This window comes from Mus musculus, chromosome 16, assembly GCF_000001635.26.
Source record: "Mus musculus strain C57BL/6J chromosome 16, GRCm38.p6 C57BL/6J".
NCBI lineage: Eukaryota > Metazoa > Chordata > Mammalia > Rodentia > Muridae > Mus > Mus musculus.
Window position 1 is genome coordinate 5483510 of NC_000082.6, and position 18499 is coordinate 5502008.

General features: G+C 46.1%; 1 long non-coding RNA gene across 1 annotated transcript; it reads left to right on the plus strand.

Moving 5' to 3' along the window:
* The first annotated feature begins 355 nt into the window (after window positions 1-355).
* Window positions 356-1445, plus strand: Gm41416. Its single transcript, XR_875873.1, has 2 exons — window positions 356-1142; window positions 1203-1445. It is a non-coding gene; the product is annotated as a predicted gene, 41416 (long non-coding RNA).
* The last annotated feature ends 17054 nt before the right edge of the window (window positions 1446-18499 follow it).

An 18499-nucleotide genomic window follows, 5' to 3' on the forward strand; every position in this document is an offset into this window, starting at 1 on the left:
TGGTGGGGATAAAATGATGGATGCGAGCTATTGATTCCATGGGAGTCTGCATGGGGTGAGCACAGCTGGAGGAGGAAGGAGCCCGTGGTGTGGTTGAGAGCTCCTGAATATGCATCAGGAGGAGTGGAGGCAGAAGGCATTTGTGAGGCTGGCTCCACCCAACACGGAGAGGTTCTCTGCTTTCTGGAGTTACTGTCCAAGAACTTGGAAGTTCATTTCTCTGCCTCCTCCTCTTCCCTTCCATCTTCTTTTCCTCTTCCTCCCTTTACTCTTCCTCTTTTCTTCTTTCCCTTCTTTCCCATTTCTTTTTTCTCTTCCACTTCCTTGTTTGCCTCCTTTCTTTCCTTTTACCCTTCCTCCTCTTTTTCATTCTTTTCTTCCTCTTTATTCTTATCTTCTTCTTCTCTTTCCTCTTTCTATCTCTTCTTGCTTGTGGTAGAAAAGCACCCCAGCCTGTGCAGGCTAGCTCACAGCATCCCAGCATGTGCAGGTGAGCTCATAGCATCCCAGCATGTGCAGGCTAGCTCATAGCACCCCAGCCTGTGCAGGCTAGCTCACAGCATTCCAGCCTGTGCAGGCTAGCTCATAGCATCCCAGCATGTGCAGGCTGGCTCACAGCACCCCAGCCTGTGCAGGCTAGCTCACAGCATCCCAGCCTGTGCAGGCTAGCTCACAGCATCCCAGCTTATACAGGCTACCTCACACAGCACCCTAGCCTGTGCAGGCTAGCTCATAGCATCCCAGCATGTGCAGGCTAGCTCACACAGCACCCCAACCTGTGCAGGTGAGCTCACAGCATCCCAGCCTGTGCAGGATAGCTCACAGCATCCTAGCCTGTGCAGGTGAGCTCACAGCATCCCAGCCTGTACAGGCTAACTCACACAGCACCTGAGCCTGTGCAGGTGAGCTCACAGCATCCCAGCCTGTACAGGCTAATTCACACAGCACCCCAGCCTGTGCAGGTGAGCTCACAGCATTCCAGCCTGTACAGGCTAGCTCACACAGCACCCCAGCCTGTGCAGGTGAGCTCACAGCATCCCAGCCTGTACAGGCTAGCTCACACAGCACCCCAGCCTGTGCAGGTGAGCTCACAGCATCCCAGCCTGTGCAGGCTAACTCACACAGCACCCCAGCCTGTGCAGGTGAGCTCACAGCATCCCAGCCTGTGCAGGCTAACTCACACAGCACCCCAGCCTGTGCAGGTGAGCTCATAGCATCCCAGCATGTGCAGGTGAGCTCATAGCATCCCAGCATGTGCAGGCTAGCTCACAGCACCCCAGCCTGTGCAGGTGAGCTCACAGCATCCTAGCCTGTGCAGGTGAGCTCTATGCTGTTGGTTTAAACACAGCCTCAGATGATTATCCTGACCATGTCACTTACAAGCTCTGTGACCTTGGACAATTTTTTTCATCTTCTTAAGCCATATTCAATTTGTTAAAAAAAAATTAAGCATTTATTTTCAGTAGTTTTAGATTTTCAGAGAAGGTGCTAAGATGATCCAGTGAGTTCCCACATCCCTGTTCCCATCCCTCCTCTGGCTAACATCCTCCATTACCAAGGTACATTTGTCAAAGTTAATGGACCCGTTTTGATGCATGGCTATTAATGAAAGCTGGCACTCTATTAGGGTTCCTACCTCACACCACTTCCTGTTGTAGGGTCCTCCCTAAGGTTACACAACACCCAGTCCTCCTGTCCCCCTAGGCCACTCAGACCTGCCTCGTGTGTAGTAACCTTGACCCTGCTGAGGAAGATGGATCTGCATCCTGTAGAATGCTCTCCTGACACCAGATTTTGGGAGGATGCAGAAAGTGGATGTAAACCTCTTTCCCAGCACAGGTAAGGAGCAGCTGACAACATGGCTCCACTCAAGATGTCAACTTTGTCTGGCTAAGGACACGCTTTCCAGGGGTCTCTGCCAGGCTGTCATTTGCATACCTCACTTCATATCTTATTCTGGTGCTGAGGAGGGACTCAGTGTGTAGTGCTTACTTCAAATGTGATATTTTGCATCTCTCTCTTGGTGGAGGAGGGCAGTACATAAATTATTTGGAATACTTCTGCACTGGATATTTCTGTATTCCCACACATTCGTTTATTCAATCATTTATTCACATCAATATGGAGCATAAGTTTTTATGCCCATAGTTACAATCCTATAGTATATTATTTATTTGGTTGCTCAAGTTCTACCAGTTTCATTTGGAACTTATGCTCTTTTTCCCCATGAAATTATTTTTTTATAAGGAATAAATGTGTTAATCAGGGCTGGGAATAGGGTAAGGTGAGTGACTGCTATGAAGTTTAATAGGATGTTAAAAAAAAAATACCACCCCACCATTGCTACTTGAAATAAATAATACATTAAGACAACTTTTAAAAAATCATAAAGAGTAAATCAAATTTTACAATGGATGAAATATCAATATTTATATTGAGGTAGGCTCTGTAATGGCTGTAAATCATTAAACCAGCTGTCTAGTATTTAGTACATAGATAATAGATGGATTCTGTCAATTTATATGGAGCTATCAGTCCATCAGGGACTTTCTTCCTGGTGCTATCAGCTGTTTTTGCTTTGGTGGTAGAGAACAAACATCAAGTTATCCTGTAGATCAGCTGGAGGTCCCACTGGCTCAACTAGGCTCCCTTGGTACCTAGTGCTGGCTAGAAGTTGACTGATCTTGGCTGGCCGCAATGGGAATGGCTGGGGAAAGCCTACACCTGTACTCATCTCTCCTATACTTGTTCTGGATCAGACATTTTGTCCCAGGTGTGTGGACAGTGAGGGAGGTAGAACCTTACAAAGGCGCATGATGACCAGGCACTTCACGATTCCTGCTGTCTTCTCTTGGACACAGCAAGTCACTTAGCCAGGTTTTAGGGAGACGAGGAAGAAGAATCACCTCCTTTGTGAGAGGAACCCCAAGTCATGTGGTAGAGGACTAGGGGTGGAGATGGTAGCTGGGTGTCACTGTGACCAAATATCTGATAACTGCAACATCAGGGAGGAAGGATTTATGTTGGGTCGTGGTTTGAAGAGTACAATCTCTATGGTAGGAGGACAAAGGGTCAATCCACATGGTGGGAGCTTGTGGCTCATTCACACCACAGCTCACCAGGAAGCAGAGAGAGATAGAACTGGAAGTAGGCTATCTCTGTGTAAAGGTACCTTCTGAAACAGCACCGCACTGGCGGAGGACCAAGTGTTCGAATATGTGAGCCCACGGGTGGCAATAGCAGTAAGTGTGGGGCACTTGTGGTGTTAGTCTGCCAGAGCTAGGTACTGTTTTCCAGGCCAAAGGAACACCAGTTCACAGAACAAACTGTGTGTCTGCACCCTGGGGAGCTGATGGCAGAGCAACATTAGTGCCGGTGCAGACAATGATAATGAAGGGGAGGAAGGCTAGCTTTATCCCGTCTCTCGGGGCCTTTGGCTCTTTGAGGACTTGTGGACAAGGAGGGTGTTTTAGCATCTTGGGAAGATTCTGGCCACCGCTGCAGTTTGTCCAGTTCTGTGGTCAAGTCCAGGAAAGAAATTGTGTCTAGGACAGAACCACCGGGGAGGCAGGGGCCATCTGCAGCGGTGCTTTAGTCTTTTTAAAAGGTCCCTAGCACACTGCCTCCTCAGAGTAAACCAACAGCTCTGATTTTGCAGTTTCCCATCGTTTTAATTGAGATATTGGAAGACTTATTTCCTTAATTTTCTTCTAATGAAAAATCCTCACACCCAATCAATTTGGGTCAGTTTGATGCAGTTGCTGCTCTAACTGCAGTTTATCTAAGGGTATTCATGCTAAAAACCAATGTCCAATGCTGAGAGGAGCTAAGGCATGTTCTGCTGCAGAGCAATGCTGGAAAAGTCCTGACTTAGTAAGGAGGAAACTCCCAGCACTTGTCACCTGACTGCTCAGGCACAGGACTGGGACCTTCCACATACGTCCCAGTGAGGTCATCTGTTAATATTTTACTTTCACAGGGGGAGAAACGGATGCACGAGAGTGTAGTGGACTCAGGGATCAGTAGTGTCAGAATGTGACTCCAGGGGCTTTACCCAGATGTTGGCCCTCACTCTTGACTGTTTAAATGGCAGCTGTACTGGCTAGTTTTGTGTTAACTTGACACAGTTGGAGTTATCACAGAGAAAGGAGCTTCAGTTGAGGAAATGCCTCCATGAGATCCAACTGTAAGGCATTTTCTTAATTAGTGATCAAGGGGGAAAGGCCCCTTGTGGGTGGGACCATCTCTGGGCTGGTAGTCTTGGGTTCTATAAGAGAGCAGGCTGAGCAAGCCAGGGGAAGCAAGCCAGTAAAGAACATCCCTCCATGGCTTCTGCTTCATCTCCTGCTTTCTGACCTGCTTGAGTTCCAGTCCTGACATCCTTTGGTGATTAACAGCAATGTGGAAAATGAAGCTGAATAAACCCTTTCCTCCCCAACTTGCTTCTTGGTCATGATGTTTGTGCAGGAATAGAAACCCTGACTAAGACAGCAGCTGATAGGGACTCCCCATCCCAGGAAGCAAAGGTTGATGGTAGATGTATATGTTGCAAAATCAGGCTAATTTGACCTCACTCACTTTTCTTCCTCCATCACTTCCTGTCTCACATAATTTCTTATTATATCCTGTATTTTAGAGACAGATATAGATGAATTTTAATCTAGCAACTTGGCTGCTAGGATAACATCCAAAGGACTTCTATGTCTGTGTGATCTGGCTGGAATGCAGACACGCCCTTTTACACCCCTTTAATCTAAAACAATGGAGGTAAAGTTAGTTTGTAGAAGGAAACACCCCTGTTTGAAAGTGATGTCTAATTGAGTGGCAGACAAAGTGATGAATCAGAGAAAGATCTGACAGAATAGGATACGCCCAACTGTCAAGAGAAGAGAGGTAAGGGAAGCTACCTAAGGGGTAGTGCAGAGAAAGAAAGGAGACAGTTTTACTGGGACAGTTGTACAGAGACAGGTGTCAGAGAGAGAACAAACTAGACACAGGTGAAGACAGAATGAGCCAGAGAATGAAAAGGATCCAGAAGATCAGAACAGATTGCCAAAGTTAGTATGGGGCTGTCTTAATCAGGAGTTCTATTCCTGCACAAACATCATGACCAAGAAGCAAGTTAGGGAGGAAAGGGTTTATTCAGCTTACATTTCCACACTGCTGTTCATCACCAAAGGAAGTCAGGACTGGAACTCAAGCAGGTCAGGGAGCAGGAGCTGATGCAGAAGCCATGGAGGGATGTTCTTTACTGGCTTGCTTCCCCTGGCTTGCTCAGCCTGCTCTCTTATAGAACCCAAGACTACCAGCCCAGAGATGGTCCCACCCACAAGGGGCCTTTCCCCCTTGATCACTAATTGAGAAAATGCCTTAGAGCTGGATCTCATGGAGGAATCTCCCCAACTGAAGCTTTTTTCTCTGTGATAACTCCAGCTGTGTCAAGTTGACACCCAAAACTAACCAGTACAGGGTCCAAGCAGATTAATTCAGTCAGAGGCTGAGAGAAGCTACATTGCAGGTTATTTAATCACACTGTGAACCCTAAGATTGTGTTATTTACTGGAAAAACCTGTTTCTAGTTGTGGTGTGGCTCAGCCTTAGCATACACCTTTAATTCCTCTGGCTGGAATACAGACTTAAGGACACACCTTTAATCCCAAACTATGAAGGTAATGTTAGTTTGTAGAAGGAAGCACCCATGTTTGAAAGTGATGTCTAATTGAGTAGCAGACAAAGTGGTGAATCAGAGAAAGATTTGACAGAACAGAATACACCCAACTCTCAAGAGGAGAGAGAAGGAAGGGAAGCTACTTGAGGGGAAAGTGCAGAGAGGAAGGGAGGGGACAGTTTTAGTGGGACAGTTGCATAGAGACAGGTTGCAGAGAGAGAACAAGCTAGACACAGGTGAAATCAAGGAATCGGAAGGAGGCAGAAGGTTAGAACAAATCTTTGCCAAAGTTAGTATGAGACCAAACAGAATAACTTAGGAGAGAGAGAGAGAGAGAGGGAGGGAGGGAGGGAGGGAGGGAGGAAGGGGAGAGAGAGAGAGAGAGAGAGAGAGAGAGAGAGAGAGAGAGAGAGAAGATTGAATCAGTCAGCTTTGAGAGGAGTTTGAACCATAACAGCTGAGTTGAACCAGTCAAAGCTCAGAAAGAACTAGAAAGGGTGCGCACATTCAGCTGTAAGTCTCAGATGCGTAGATTAGATTATACAGAGGTTTCCAGGACTAGGGCAAGATTAGCAGACTGAGGCAGTAAACCTCAGAGATGACAATTGCATCAAATAAATAAAAGATACTTTTATAGCTGACACCTAATATGGAGTGCCATTTGTGTCCACAGGCTTTTCTACCCATGCCCCAGTTCCTGAATAATGACTTGGGGGCTTATTATTTATGACTAAATGCCTTGTCCATAAGCTAGGCTTATTTATGCTATCTTGTAATTTATTTAACCCATTTATACTATTCTATGCCTGCCGTAAAGCTAGTTACCTCTCCTCAGTTTCATACGTTCAACTTCCTCCAAGTCCAAGTGGAATCTTCACTCCCCTGACTCTTTCCCAGAGTTCCTCTCCCTCTGCCAGATGTTCCACCTTCCAATCCTGTCTCAGCTTCTTGGCCATCAGCTTCTTATTGACTGGTGAGGCTTCCACAGAGTACACAGGAGAGTATCCCTCCAGACAGGGTCTTCTTACAGAGCTTAGCAGGTCTCAAGTCTTTCTCCTCCTGTGTTGGTCTCTGGGGTGCTGAGATTGCAGGGGTGCACACCCCTCTTTTCCATCCCTTTCTCTCTCCCAAGTCACTTCCTGCCTCCCTATACTTCTGTCTCCCAGCACTTCCTGTCTCGAAATTCTTCCTGTCTCCTGGATTCCCTATGTCTCCCATTAAATTTTATCTTTTATTTCTTCCTTGAAATTGGCCGTGGGCAAGTTCCAGTTTTTGAACTATTTAGTAAGCACAATAAAACTAATTTTAGAGTGATAATGAGAATTAAACATGATCGTGTTTAATTTTCATTTCCCTGTGATGGCATTTAATAAATCCTGGTTTACTCCCTGACTTTCCTCTTTTCTGGTTCTTGTTCCCAGAAGCCTCCTGGGTGAATTGGGGCATACAGAAGCATGACAGAGATCAGAAATAGATTTTTAGAGACCTCTAGTGAACACAAGACACAGGAGCTGGCCAAGGAAATAGAGGGATGAGCTCAGGAACACAGAGACAGAATTCGCCCAGGGTCGATGCAGGGGCCTTGAGTGAATGAGGAGAATTTACCCAGGGTCGATGCAGGGGCCTTGAGTGAATGAGGAGAATTCACCCAGGGTCGATGCAGGGGCCTTGAGTGAATGAGGTTACATCTCCCAGCAGGATTGGGACCTAGAGTTGGATTAAAAGGTCAGAGGATAGCTCAGACTATCGTGGGTTTTCCCCAGGATTGCATCCTATCTACTCCCGTATCATAGCTGCTCAGCTACTTCAGTACTGCAGTAGCCTGGCTGTCTCTGTTTTATGCATGCTATCTTAGTTCACTGCTGTGACTAGACACCATGACCAAGGCAATTCTTATAAGGACAACATTTAATTGGGACTAGTTTACAAGTTCAGAGGTCCAGACCATTGTCATCAAAGCAGGAGCATGGCAGTACCCAGGCAGGCATGGTGCAGGAGGAGCTGAGATTTCTGCATCTTTATCTGAAGGCTGATTGGAGAAGACTGGTTCCCATGTGATTAGGAGAATCACACTTATTGCCCACTCCCACAGTGACATACTTCCTCCAACAAGGCCTCACCTACTCCAACAAGGTCACATCTAATATTGCCACTCCCTGGACCAAGCATGTCCAAACCACCATACACACACACACATACATACATACATACATACATACACACACACATACACATATATACATATACATACATACATATACATACACATGCATACATACACATACATGTAACATACATATCTATATATATACACAAACATACATACACATCTATACACGTGTGTTTGTGTAAATCATGAAGTTACCCAGTCATGTACTGAAGGTAGTGAGGGGGAAAAGGGAAGAAAAAGAGAAAGAATTCATTTCTTAGGATCTTTGCTGGTGGACAGCAAGAACTAACTTCCTATTATATATATGCAGGGCTTGTTTGTTATAGCAGCTGTTGCTACTAAATGACCAGTGTACCCCTGTTTCTGCTCCTCTTGTCTCACTGCAGGGCAGAGCAGTGGTTAGTGCAGACCTCGTTTGTATGTGTGTGTGTGTGTGTGTGTGTGTGGTGCCTGATTTGTAAGGGGTGACCCATGTTTATGGGCCTAGGATGCTGGCTTCATGCTTCAGGTAGTGAACTATGCCACTGCGAGGTAGCTATCATCTTAACTGTAAACCTAGGGGCTCCCTAGAAAGCGCCAACAACTGCTGCATTTATGAGCCATTTGATTGGCCTGAATCGCCTGCCAGGGTGTGTAAGTGTTCCCTCAGAGCATCTAATAGTGCCCTCATTGTCATTAAGAGCCACTAATGGGTGCTCAGCTTTTAAACACCAACTTACCATGTGGATTTAGTCATCCTGGAGGATTGCTTGCTAGTTAAATAATACATGATTTTGAAGTGGTTTCCCACAGTTTGTGGGCAGAAGGCGGGACTTCTGGGTCCAACATATCCTGCTGCAGGTGCCCACTGAGCCTCTTTGGTAGAGGTCTACAGAGCTGGTTCTCGTTGCTATTATCCTGAGTGATAGTGTCTGTCTTAGTCAGGGTTTCTATTCCTGCACAAACATCATGACCAAGAAGCAAGTTGGGGAGGAAAGGGTTTATTCGGCTTACACTTCCACACTGCTGTTCATCACTGAAAGAAGTCAGGAATGGAACTCAAGCAGGGCAGGAGGCAGGAGCTGATGCAGAGCCCATGGAGGGATGTTCTTTACTGGCTTGGTTCCCCTAGCTTGCTCAGCCTGCTCTCTTATAGAACCCAAGACTACCAGCCCAGAGATGGTCCCACCCACAAGGGGACCTCCCCCCTTGATCACTAATTGAGAAAATGCCTTACAGCTGGATCAGCATTTCCTCAACTGAAGCTCCTTTCTCTGTGATAACTCCAGCTGTGTCAAGTTAACACAAAACTAGCCAGTACAGTGTCTTTCGGCTTTCTTTTGGGTATGTGGGAATTGCATGTCCCTGGGCCCCACCATCGACAGCAGACCTAAGGGGCTGGCATGGAACATGCATTTATCAGGAAGCACCTCCAAGGGCTCCATACATCTCAGGGGTGCCCGTCACATACATCCCTGGTGGTGTTTATGTGTATGGAGTATGTAGATGTATTTTTAATCTTTTCTCTGTTAATGCACACTGATGAGATGAGAAGACCCATCCTCAAGAAATGAAGAACAGATAGTCAATAAACAGAAAAGTGTGTTCAAGCTCCTTAGCCATTAGGGAAGTGCAAATCAACAGCACACTGAGATCCCATCTCACCCCAGTCAGAATGAGTGTCACAGTGTAAAGGGACAGCAGCAAATGCTGGTGAGGGTGTGGGGAAATGGGAACCCATATGCACACCTGATGGGGATATAAATGGACACTGTCACTATGGAAGTCATCATGGACCCTTAAAGAAGTTCCTCAAGAAACAGAAATGTAACTACCATGTGAGCCAGCTATACCGCTTCCACATCTGTGGGAAGGACTCCATCAACATACCCTAGAGTGTCTACATCTATGGTTACTGGAGCACTGTTCACAACACAAGGTTAAAGAATCAATCTAGGTGTATGCCAGCGTTGGAAGCAACCCCAAAGGACAGAAAAGCTCCAGCATTCAGACTTCCTGGCTGCTGGCTGGGAGTTAAAGTCCTCTGACACCTGAGGTTCTAGGGACTTGTCTAATCTTCCAGGGGCGGCAGCGGTGGTGGGGGTGGGGGTTGTTGGGGGGTGCGTAAGGCGAGCAGTGGGTCGGGAGGAGACAGCAGGAACATTACACTAAGTTCAGGAGGCTGAACTGTAGCCACACCCCCTGGTTTTCCAGCCTCCTCTGTGCAAATGGTGGAACAGTAAATATGTGACCACAAGGGGACATTGGTGCTGTTTCTCACGATCCTCATTCCATTCTTATTTTGGGCAAGAGAAAAGACATTGAATTTAAACTGAATTCCACTTAGTGGTATGAACTTGGAAACCTGTACCCTCACCTGGGGAAAAAGGGACAAGGAACCTTTCTGATGACTTGCTTCTGGTCTCAAGGGAGTTAGGAAGTTAAGGATTAAGTGAGGAAGCCGTGTGTCTGCTGCACAGGCGCATGTAGGGTTTGGATTTGACAGGGGGAAATGATTTTGGATCTGACCGTCTATTTCATCAGCATTTTGCAAAGATCAAAGGATCTGGCCACTCTGGTTGTTTTCTTCCTGCTCTCGGCCGATCAGTCTTCCTGGACAGCAGGCAGCTCTCTTCTCAGAGTGCACAGCAGTTCAGAATGGGGAGAGGTGTGTGTGCGCGCGTGTGTGTGCGTGCGTGTGTGTGTGTGTGTGTGTGTGTGTGTGTGTGAGTGAGTGATAAATGATAAATAGCAAGAGTGCCCCAACAGCAAGGTAAAGGGAGGCCTAGCTGCACATTTTAAGTCCCTCTCACACGGTGTGGTGCTTTGCTGGTGTCAGTGCCGAGCTCTGGCTGTGGACTCCGCCACAGACTGTTCACAGCTCTGGAGAAGGTAGACCACGCCACGCACACATTCATCTTGAAAGAGTGGCGTTCTGCTTCCTTTCATCTTGCCATGATAAAATTCCCGGCTGCTGCCATCACTGTGGGGAAGTCAGGGTAGGGATTGAAGCATCCTTCCATAGTGACAAGCAGAGAGAGGACACGTGTGTCTTTGCTTGCTTGCCCTCAGCTAGCCCTCTCTCTCTCTCTCCACTGTGCTTGGATGCTAATGGGACTTTTATGTGGTTTGGGGATCAAACCATTGTTCTTGGAAGCAAGAACTTTATCCAGGAAGCTCCTAGCCCCCAATTCTGCATTTTAAAGGAACCTCCTGGCTGCCTGCTCTGCATGCTCAGATGAGAAGCCCTAATAAGCATTCTTTTGCAATTAAAAAAAAATCTAAGCAAAGATTTCTCCTTCAGTTAAAGCCACACATAGAGGATCAGGCCTGGCAAGCTCTGTCTTAACTCAGGGCAAGCGAGCGAGCACTGTGCTCTGAGTAGGGCCTGTTTAAAGGTCTGAGCCCCTCTGAGCATTTCCTGACGCCATTCTTTCTTTTTAAATGTATTACCCTGGGCTACATATAGCCATTCCCATGAGAATATATAAATGTATTACCCTGGGCTACATATAGCCATTCCCATGAGAATATATAAATGTAGTTTGAACACATTGAACACCCCCCCCCACTTTGGTTAATTTATTTTGTTCCCCTACAGCTCTGATGCACACAAATCTAAGGCCCATAACTGAGGGAAGACTTGTTGGCTGTCTTTCTGAGGCTGACTTCATTTGCTTAATTTGGCAGTTTCCAGTTGTGTTGGTTTCTTGTACTTTCAGGATACCTAAGCTATGGAACCTACCCAGGTGTCCAGCAGCAGAGAAATGGATAAGGAAAATGTGGTCTGTGTGCATTGTGGATACTTCCCCAGCTATTTCTAGACCTTCTATGAACATCATCCCACAAAACATCCTCCAGAAGGCTGGTGCTACTAGAGACTGTCAGCAGCAGGGGACCTGGAGTCTGTGGAGAGCCTCCTTCTCCCTCCCCTCTCAGCTGCTGCTTGAGTTCCATGGAGTCATCTCTGTTTAATAGGTCAGGGATCAATTTCACTGCACACTGATCCTCTGCCACCCAGACTAGGTAAACAGCAAGCGAGCAGGCTGGAAGTGGATAAAAAGCCCCAGTACTTCCTATTGCGCACAAATGCATTGATTAAGGAGACTCAAAGCTGTCAGCTTGTAATAACCTTGAATTTTGCAATAAGCAGGCTAGCTAGGATGCTTAATGCTTGTCTGGTTTTGTCATGGCTGTCTTACTGTCTGAGATCCTCATTAAGGTAGGGTTCCAGGTTAGGGTCATCCCAGGGAGCCTGGAAGGGGAGGGTTATAAGAGCCACTCCTCAGGATGAAAGGGGCAAGTACCTGGAGGTTTACTGAAGGCATCTCCTCTCACAAGTCACATCAGGGAGCCTGCTGAGTACTAAACATGGAGTGTCCACCATGGGTTCATGTGTTTGGACCCTTGCTCTCCCGTTGGTGGCTCTGTTCTGAAAGGTTGTGGGACCTTTAAGGAGAGGGGGATCCTTGCAGTAGGAGGTGGGTCACTGGGGATCAGGCCCTGGGATTTTATAACCAGGCTCCATATCCTAAGTGCTTCCCGAGTCCTGATTGCAGGTGCAGTGTGGCTGGCCACCTCACATCATGCCTGCCATGGTAGACTGTGGCTCTGCAAGGCAACTAGCTGCAGCAAGTTGTCCTCTGAGCTCCAGTGTGCACTGTGCCACACACTGCCCAGATGGCACATTGTTAAACATGTAATTAAAAACTGAAACAATAACCAAAGCAAATATAAGGCAGGAAGATAAGTTCAAGGTTGTCTTCAGCTACATAGGGAACTTGGTAGCCTTGGCTACATGAGACTCCAAACAGACATTCAAAAAATGGTAGAAACCTAGTACAAGCAGCAGTACTAATTTGCATACATCAAATGGCCACACACACACACACACACACACACACACACACCATAATAAATAACACCTGACCTTGAAAAAGAACTTAAGTTTGACCTGGCCCAGGGGCATTGGAGTGGAGGGCATGCCATCTGTGAGCTACTGTGTTGACTGGAACAGGTGCTGAGATATTCAAATCCTAGGACATTAGGTGTGGATGACTATGAATGGAACGCAGAGGCCTACACATTTCTATGTGTCTAATCTCAGTTGGTCACAGCTCTGTGTTCACCCAGAATTTTTTACAGATGCTATCATGCGTGAGAAAATGCAAAATACATCCTACTCAGATTGTTCTCTGGTGTGTCAGCTGAGGTGGAACAAATTCACATTCTTTGAACAAGCTCCAGTGCAGGGTTGATAGGCAGTGCAGAGGTGCCTTTGGAAGGAGTGCTGTCTGGGGGTCACATCCAGTGGGGTTTCCTATTAAACTGTTGACTTGTGACCATTTTCTGTTCCCCAGATTTTATATAACATAGGTGATGTAATCCAGGCACTGACTGATAATAATTCATAAAATATTATTTTAAAACAATTCTTTAGTGCATGTCTAATTTGCCATTCCTTAAAACAAATACATTTGCATACTAATGAGATGGGTGTGCTTGTTTATTTTACATACATAAGCAAACCTTGACTGGCTATTTGATACTACTGTATGCAGATGATCTTCAACGCCTTTCATTCAGTGTGTATGTGTGTGTGTGTACACACACACACGCACACGCAATTGCTCAAGCACAGGCACACATATGCCCAGCACACATGTGGAGGGCAGTTCTCTCTCTTTACCTTGTGGGTCCTGGGGATCAACCTTGAGCATTTTTTTGGGGGGGTATTCTTTTAATGAATGAATGAACGATTTATTTATTTATTTATTTATTTATTTATTTATTTATTTTTATATGAGGACACTGTAGCTGTCTTCAGACTCACCAGAAGAGGGCATCAAATGCCATTATAGACAGTTGTGAGCCACCATATGGTTGCTGGGAATTGAACTCAGAACCTCTGGAGGAGCAGTCAGTGCCCTTAACTGTGGAGCCCCGATTTTTTGAGACAGGTTTTTTTTTTTGTTTTTTGTTTTTTTGGTTTTTTTTATAGCCCTGGCTGTCCTGGTAACAACTCAGAGATTTGCCTGCCTCTGTCTTCAGAGTTCTGAGATTAAAGCTGTGTGCCATCATTGCCTGGTGGCTGCGAGAATTTTTATGCCGTTTCCCATGTGTCGTCTCCTTCAGTGTCCCTTCTTCAGCATCTCTCAAAGTTTACTGCTATCTTGATTTTGCAATCCTGGCCTCTGAGAACGTAGATTGCATACATCAATAGCTTGAAGCGAGGGAAGCATGGTTAGGTTTGCTTCAGGAATTTTAGAAATTCTACTCAATCCCAAGACAAAATTAACATAATGGTTTTTTTTTTCCTGACAAGCAGCAATTTTTAAAATCAAACATTCAAACATAACCCAGTCCTCAAATAGGCACATTTAATATTTACATGCTGGGGAGGGGTATGAGGAAACTTAGAAGTCTTTGTTTTCCAGAATTAGGACATAGTGTTTCCCTCTGAGCAGAGAGCACTGCATGTGCAGAAACACACTGTAGATTTTATTGCAATGTTATTGAATCTGGGCTGGACATGGGCAGACTGTGGCCTGACAGCACAGTACAAAGTGGGTGTGTGGTGTGTCTAGAACCAAGGCTGAGATGACATCTCTCAATGCCACACTGGTGAACACTGCCAGAAACATGTCAGATTGGCTTGGGTTTGACTTTGAATTCCTTTTGGTTGCTGTGGTGTTCCAAAACACTTTACTGTTGCCTATTATTTTATGACTCTGCACTTTTCGTTATACACCCCATACATGGCTGGGACCTGAAGTTTAAGAAGCTAGTTGGAGGATTGGGAGGGAGCTGTAGGATGTCAGGAATGCCAGACCTACTCCCTGCCCTTTACCTTGTAACTGTTAGCTAACTAGGACTCTTCAAACCCACTCGTCCCTGTTTTTCCTGCTGCTGTTGCTTCAAGGATGGTGCTGGACCTGTGGCTCAGTTTTGGTGGCTATGAGCTGACAGGGGCTCTAAAGTCTACTCCATACCATCAACCATCAACCATCAAAGAAATGATCAGATGAGGACATAGGAAAGTATGATGGCTTCCCTAGAATACAGAGGCTTCGTGGAGACAATTCAAGATGCCATTTCAACCCTGGCAATCAATGGAGTCCCAGGGGTCACAGTCAAATTGTCCAGTGTCCTATTTCAGACCTGTAAGGTTAGAGCAAACAAAGCCGGGGAAGATGATGCTGATTCATCCAATGGGGAAGATGATGCTGATTCATCCAATGGCTTGGGACTTATTGTTGAGCATCTACTGTGTATCTGGTATCGATTTTGAAATAGTAGCAGATGCAGGGATCAAAAGGCCCTGTTCCTGTGGAGTTTGTATTCCATGAGAGAGTTAGACAAATGATTGGTAGGCTGTTTTAACCCATGGGGCATATGCAGGACCAAACCAGCAACAACAATACTCTTGAAGAGTAAAACCTTCTTTATTTTCACAGAGCATCCTTGAAAGAAGGTCAAGGCCCTGAGATGACCTCTTGGTAAAATGATGGCCTCTTAAGAAAGGGGTTAGTGGGTTCTTGTGGCCAATAGTTAGAGATCAGGGACTGGTCACGCCATGGGGAGGGCACAGCAACCTGTGGGTGGCCTGTGCTCAGAAACACAAAGTGTCTCTTGCGCATTAAAGGATGTAGGAGCTTTGTAGAGCCACCCATGGTTCATCCGATTCCTGATCTGCCCATGGATCTTTATCTTGCTTTAAGCTTTCTTTCCGTGCTCTTGCCTCAGTTTCCCCTCTGTCTCCATGAATCCCATGAGGGAGGTTTGGGTCAAGTACACCACTTCTCTACAAACCCAGGCTACAGGCCCACCATAGGTAGGATGTGCTACAAGGACATGTTTATAAAGACTTCAGTATCCACTGAGGTCGCAGGTTACCCTGGATGGATCCGGATACCCCAAAGCTACTGGACTGTCAGCCAGGGATGCAATAGTCAGTAAGAGAGACTAACACAGCCCTGCCTCTCTCTTTTCCCCAAGACAGGGTCTCATGTAGCTTTGGCTGGCCTCAAATTCACTCTGTAGTTGAGGATGACCTTAAATGTATGATCTTCCTGCTTTTACCCTGGTAACCCTGGCATTACTTATTTATACCACCATGCCTGGTTATGTGGTGCTGCGGACTGGACCTGGAGTTTTGTGCATGCTAAGCAAGTGGCCTGCTGACTGGGCTGGATCTCAGCTCCACACAATCCCTTATTGTTACTCCCAAACTGTGATGCCTCTTCTAGTGCAAGTTCCAGTCAGTTTGGGATTTTTAGAACTTCAGCTCAGTGGGAGAATACTTAGTGTCATGCATCACATTCAGTATTTTATCCCAGACTCCCAATACCGTCCACACTGGGACCATGACATAGTGTATGAGGCCTCTCCCAGTACTGTCCACACTGGTCTTCAGCTTTCAGCTCGGTGATAAGTATGGTTCTAGGCCCTGTGGGTTTGGGATTCAACCTCATTTCTGTCTTGCTTGTATTGCCTGTGGATGAGCCATTATATACATATATACATACACATGTACATAATACACAAGTACACATCATATACATGTGCATACACACATAGATAGATGTATACATATTCATATACATCATATACATACAAATACATATGCATATAGATTTTGTTTACATTTTAAGTGTTGTGAAATATAAGGTCCTAACATGCCAGACTGAAATTTAAGTAAGATAATATAGTTAGCTTGGCCTGCAACCAGCAATCAATGAAGGCTGATACCTCTGCCCCTGCCATTTAAGACATCATTTCTAAGGTGACTTAACCTGGTGATGCTAGCACCTGGACAAATAGATATGCTGGCTTATCAAAGCTGTGTGAAGAGCTGTCCTGAGCCACAGGCACCGTTCTGAATGCTTCTTTTGGGCCTGGGCCTATTTTGTCATGGATGTAATGACATAGGACCTGAGCCCAGCCCACCCTGTGTCCAGCATGGTGTTGGGGGAGCCCTTGACACCACATAGGGACCCTTGGCTCACCAGCATTCCTGCTCCCTCCTATTGCTAAGGGCTGTGCATAGTTGAATCCAGCCAATTCCCATGGCATCTAGCCTATGTGGGAAGAGTAGATGGGGTGGAGAAGGGGATGGTACATATTTTATAGACTACTTTAAGACATCATTATTTTTTCAGTCATGGTAATGGGACTGAGGGCCAACTGTATGCTAGGGAAGTGCTCTTTAGTTCTGTCCTTGATACATGCACTTTAAAAAATTTAAAATAAAGAAACCATGCTGTGGATTGACCTCAGATCCTTGCACCTGTAAGCACCCTATTACTGGGACACACCCCTAACCCTCTGTCTACTCTTTGCTTTGAATTAGCATCTCACTAAGTTGAACAGGTTGGCCCTGAACTTGTGATCCTCCTGCTTCAGCCTTCAGAATAGTCGGGGTAGCAGGACTGAAACACCAGGCCAGGCTAATCGATGCAGGCAACATCGTTTGTCACTCTGCTGAAGTGAGTGTAAGGTGAAGATGTGGTGCTTTAGGGCAAGTAGACAGATTGTTTGGAAAGTCCTCTCTCCATGCATCACAATACTTTATACATAAGCTGGAGTTGGCACTGGGCATGGGGACACACACACACATTACGGAACATGTTTCCCTTTGTGGTCTCGAAGGTCTGTGAAGCAATCCCCAGCACACGAATGTAGGCACTGCTTTGCCTAAAAGCACTTCCAGGCCTGCCATCCACAGAGTTATCAAAGGGCTCTCAGCCAGCTATGACAGTCATGGCTGTCCCCTCCCTGTAGCTGTGGAAATTGAGCTGTCAGCCTAGGGAGACAAGGCTCTGCTTTGTTCTGGGGCTCGTGATCCCATAGGAGCACCTTTCTAGGCCATTTGACATTAGTTCAGAGAACAGGAAACTATTTGCCTTTGCTAAAAGTGCGCGCGCGTGCACACACACACACACACACACACACACACACACAAACTTCTTGGTGAATAGGCAATGACAGCCTGTTCTGCAGGCTGGCTGGCTGCATCTGTCAGCAACATGCTTAGTAGGGTAAAGGGGCAATGATTTCCTGAGGTGCTAGCTCTGTGCTCGCTGAAGTTATAAGCACCATGTACTGCACCTCCACCCCCTGCACTGTTTCATGGGACATTAAATGAGGGATTGGAAGTGATCGCCACACAAGCACGAGGACCTCAGTGTGCCCCCCAGAATCCACATAAAGACCAAGACTGTACTTGAAATCCTAATGCTAGGGAGGCAAGAGGTAGATTCCCTGGCCAGACCACTTAGACAACTGGTGATCTCCAGGTTCAGTGAGAGACCTTGACTCAAAAACCAAGATGGTCGGGACTGCTGCTCCTTTATTCGGGGCTGGTAAGATGGCTTAGTAGGATCGGTTATGATGACTTGAGTTCAGTCCCCAGAGTTCACTTGGTAGAACCAGAGAATGGTTTCCTACAGGTCTTCAGAGTTCCACACAGGTGCCGTGGCACTTGGGAATATACACACATACCCACAAGATACATAGATTAAACACATAAAAACTACATAGGCTTGTTGGCTACTAGGAAACAACACTTGAATTTGCCCACTGGCTTCCACATGCATGAGCCCACACATGAACACACAAATGCATGCACCCAGATGCCATAAAGAAGAATTATTTTGTAGCCAAATGTTTTTGAGAAGTCC